The sequence below is a fragment of the Hibiscus syriacus genome, unplaced genomic scaffold, assembly GCF_006381635.1.
Source record: "Hibiscus syriacus cultivar Baekdansim isolate YM2019G1 unplaced genomic scaffold, ASM638163v2 tig00117012_pilon, whole genome shotgun sequence".
In the NCBI taxonomy this organism is placed as follows: domain Eukaryota; kingdom Viridiplantae; phylum Streptophyta; class Magnoliopsida; order Malvales; family Malvaceae; genus Hibiscus; species Hibiscus syriacus.
In genome coordinates this window covers 1,852,454-1,857,401 of record NW_024063524.1, presented here as the reverse complement: position 1 = coordinate 1,857,401, position 4,948 = coordinate 1,852,454, and the positions used below count along the sequence as shown (strand labels likewise).

The following is a 4,948-nucleotide window of genomic DNA, read 5'->3' as shown; positions in this document are numbered from 1 at the left end:
ATTTCTTCAATTTAGTCTTTTTACGATATTGTTAAACTAAACAACCTTTTAGATCACAACATTTATTGTATAATTACATTCTTCCATAAGGAAGTAATAAATTGTTTTTAAATTGTTACTATATCAAAAATGTAATCGAAAAATAATATAACATTTTTAGGAAAAGAACAAACAATTTAGGAGAAAAATAAATACAAAAATGATATAATTAAATCTATTGAATTATTTTAAATGAGATCAGATTAATAGATTATATAAGTTTTGAGAACTAGAAGTATTATTATTATATTATGGCCATATCATTATGACATCAAATATTTAATAATTAAGGACCTGTTTATAACCTTTAGAGAAAAGAGTGGTCCATTTGTTACTAGACACATAATGGAGTGACCTATGTTTAAATTGTAGAGAAAAGATTTAGGTATTTTGGAAGGCGGCCTTTTGTTAACGTGGCTAAACCTTATTGGTTGACTTTGTATAAGAAGAAGAAGGAATTTAATGAAGCGTAGCAAGTGTGTGGATGATACGAAGCGCCTGGAAAAAATAGAGGCGGGTGCTGCGGCTTTCCGCTTATCCAAGCAGCACTCCTAACAAATCAGAGCTTGTAAGAGAGCTAGAAATGCCTGCTGCATATTCTCCTTTTAAGGTTCGTTTCACTGTTTACAAGCCTCTCAATTTTTAAACCGAAAATGACTAACACCTTTACATATTAAAGCAAAGGTTGATGCTTTTTCAATGTAACAGAGCTCGAGATTAATGTTCGTGAAAATTTATAGCTTCGAGATAGGTCAATTGGCATTGTTTTGGTTTGAATACTTGAATGGAGCTTGACAGAGAGCAATTTCCATCGTTTCTTTCGTAATCAATTACTGTGATATCGATTTTGGTTACAGATAATATTGGGTTCTTCATCAATGGCTCGGCGACGAATTCTAGCTGAATGGGTTATGAGTTTACAATCATGGTATGCTGGTAACTTAAGCTATTTCTCTATATACATCAACTTTCAAAGGACTTTTGCTCTTATTCTAAGTTTCTAACTAAAGGACAAAAACGTTGGGTTTTTAAACTACGCTTTTAAAAACATGGGTTTTCTGGATTTATGTATGCTTTTTGAAGGGTGTTTTTAATGTATTTTTCTTATTGACTTTAAGCAAGTCAACCCTAATTTTATTGGCTGAAATTGGGTTTTTAAGAATAATTTTCAATTTGTTGGAATTATGTTGATTTTTTTAAATAGTTTTTCTTTTTCTGTTGTTTCTCCTAATTTAGTGAAGTAGGAAGAAATTTAACTATGTGATTTAGACTGCAGATATAGATAGAAAAGTATTAGAAAGGAAAACCCAGAAGATTTAGTGACGGCACTTGCTGAGGCCAAGGTTTGATTTCTTTTCTAAGCTTTGTTTTATGTTTCACTGTTACTCGTGCTTTACTAAGTATTTTCTTTTCACGTGAGCAATGTTTTATTGGACCTGTGCATTTTGCGGCGTAAAGGGGTTCTTTATGTTCTGATATGGTTCTGTCTGATGGGGGCTTAATTCAATGGTTTACAATTTACTTCAGTATTAGCCATTGTTAGGAAATCTCTTCATTTCATTTATCAGTTTTATCTATGGCTTATGAGTTATGACGGTTGAATTATTACTCTTATAAATCTTAATTTTGTTTTCTAGGCAAATGCCATCATGTCAAGGCTTCAGCACACTGATATATTTCAAAAAGATCACACAACATTGTTAATTACCGCAGATACGGTATTCTTCAAGTAGTTCTTATTTGATATTGAAAGGATCTCTTGTTTTTTATACAGTTAACAACTCCACCAAAAATTTCTAAACCGAGAAGCATGCTCTTAGTATTAGATATAACCAACAACAGCTTTATCGGTGTATCGGTAATTCAGTTTCATCTTATGTCTTGTTGTCCTGATATTATAATGGATGACAGCGCAGTAATGGCTGACAAGTTAATGACAACAACATTCTATGTATGTAAATTTTTGTGAGCATATCATTACCCATCAGCTAAGATGCTTGTTAGAGGTGGTACAGCTTGAAGAGAGCTTGCTTTTGCTTTGTTCTTAATTGCCAACGATGTTGCCCAACCAGCCTGATATCCTAGTCTCATTAGTGCTTTACTTAATTTAGACACATGATCCTAGTAGTGCAATGCTTTTGATTAGTGGCAGCGGGACTTGGGATTAATGCTAAAAGATTTACTGAAGTAGTTGTTGCTATTATGTTAGCCCGGACATTGTTCATTTCATAGATTGTTGTTTCCTTGGATGCTTTAATCGGTTCTAAGTTGTTGTTTATCATATTATCAGAACTTACACTGGTTGCTTTAACTTTTTTGGCATGCCTTGTGCGAAATATGTCACTGTTCAACCATAAGGGAAAAAAAGGTCACCATTTGCACGTCTTTTTATCGGTTGTCTATGGAGATTATGTAAGGTACGTAACACCTTGCCTGTTTATGTAGGTGGTGGTCTATAAAGGGACGATCAGAGAAAAACCGCGCAGCGAAAAAGAAGCACGGGCATTTATCAAAGGTTCTTTAACGTTCTTAATGTGATGTCTTACGAGATGAGCTGGATTACATGTCACCTATGGCTGCAGGATATTCCGGGGGACATGCAGCAGTGGTCGGATCTGTTCTTGTGACTAACCTTAAAACAGGTGCAAGCAAAGGAGGATCGGAAAGTGCAGAGGTACTACTTATTTCTGTATATCTTCAGCTTCTTTTTCTTCAAGAGCAATGATGAGCCACATTAAAATCTCAGCTTTTCTTTTCGGAATAAACCACTTATCTAAGTCTATTCCGCTCAATCCAATCTCCAAGGTGAATAAGATTAGATTTTGTTCTACAGCTTGTGACTAACCTTAAACAGGTGCAAGCAAAGGAGGATCGGAAAGTGCAGAGGTACTACTTATTTCTGTATATCTTCAGCTTCTTTTTCTTCAAGAGCAATGATGAGCCACATTAAAATCTCATTTTCTTTTCGGAATAACCACTTATCTAAGTCTATTCCGCTCAATCCAATCTCCAAGGTGAATAAGATTAGATTTTGTTCTACAGGTTACTTCCATGACATACCAATGAAGTGATTGATAGCCTGGTAAAATTTGTATACACGTAATTTACTTGATTTTCCCCCACTGATTCAAGTTTTTATCAATGGTGAACTGAGTCAGATTGATGAAGGATCCCATTCAAGGTTGCTGGAGGTCTAATGCTCGAACATCCTCTTACTTTACATTTGTCGACACAGTGGTGAGCGTCTTTTTCTCTCATTGCTGAGGGTTTTAGTTTTGAGAACAATGGGGCGTTTCATCTTAGTTGATATATATATATATGGGTGTTTTGACAGATAGGGGCGACTGATACTGTTATGGACTGTCTAATCTCTCACTGAAAACTTATTCAGGAGGCTCTATATCACAAGTTTCATCGCCTGATGTTCAGAATATGAATTAACAGTAGACGATAAAGCTGCGAAGGGACTTTTTTTCTGAAGCATTTGGAATTAGTAAAGCTTGAAAGTTGAATCTCCATGCAAATAGATTTTGTATTGCCAAAATCCTTTATAATGGAATTAGTTGATTGCCTTAGATGGAATATAATCTTTTGTTTGATTTTCATCTCTTCCAAGATTACACATTTTGCTCTTAATCATTATTTGTTAAACATACATAATGCAGCATAAGAGAAGTTGAAAAGAATGTAAACTCCTTTTGCAAGTATGAAATATAATCAATCCGAGGTTAGATAATGGAACTGTTACAACGTGTTAGATAAATGATCTGTTGTTAATAGAATGTTGAATTTTTTGTTCTTGATTAGTTTAGTTAAAAGTTGGGGTTTTATTCGGTTGGCTCATACTATAGAGTTATGTAAGTCATTCAATTGTATTAAGCTTACTCAATCTCTTTGATCCCTTTTAATAAAATAATGAGATCCCTTGTCTTTTTTTATTTCCTTGTTCGGTTCTATACAGTAATTGATCGTTCTTCTGCTTTCCTCTTTTGATTAATCATTGGCCAATGATGTCGCCCTTTTCATATAGTATTTGAACCATTGTTGCTCGTCGACAGCATTGAAGTTGCTTATTCAATCATTTAATCTTTCAATTGTCAGTTCAACTTCGTTTCATTGCTCGCTCACCGATTTCGATCACTCAATCACCTTTCCAGTATGTGGCCATTGTTCTGTTTTGGTTATGTCATCACACCATTGCTGATTCAGATCTCAGATATGTTGTGTTTAATTCATTTGGCTTAATCGGTACTTCTGCAATGTAAATTGACCCTGGTTCATCAGAGTTTCGCTTTTTGTTCGTTGTCAGTGTTTAGCTTCACTTTTGTTTTCTTTTGCTTGCTTCGCCTCCTCTATGATCGTCTTCCTCTGTTTCATTTGATTCCACTTGGTTTCATCTTTTGAATTCTTCATTACTCCGACCGACCTGCCACTTCTAAGAGATTTTCTTCCGTGCCATTGTTTCCATTAATATCACTGATTTGGATATTGATCTGACTTGTTTGTCTATTACTCTACATTGGCTATGTGCCCTCTTCATATCAGCATGTTGTTAGTCAATCAAATCTCCCTAATAATAGAGGTTTATGAGGAAAGGGTACAGAGATGTTCAATTTTTACATTATTTGAAACAGATTTCAATTTGTTTATTCATCCCTTAATCAGATTATGCAAAAGTGTTGACTGGAGTGCTCTTGGAGGTGATTTCTATTGGGTTCTTTTAATAATCAGTTTTATTTAATTTTTGTAGTTTAATTCTGATTAGCATGAGTTTTGCTGCTTAAAACTGGTTCTTGAATTAGTCGTGTACAATATGCTCCAAACATTTGGTATATGATGTCGGCAGCTGGTGAATGGAATGCTGGGAATTTACTCGATTGTATATTGTGATACCCCATGCATAACATCT

The 4,948-nt window shown here is 34.6% G+C and overlaps 1 pseudogene; it reads left to right on the top strand.

Annotated features, from left to right (window-relative positions):
- Positions 1–540: 540 nt before the first annotated feature.
- On the top strand, positions 541–3,242 carry LOC120195406 (annotated as a pseudogene).
- The last annotated feature ends 1,706 nt before the right edge of the window (positions 3,243–4,948 follow it).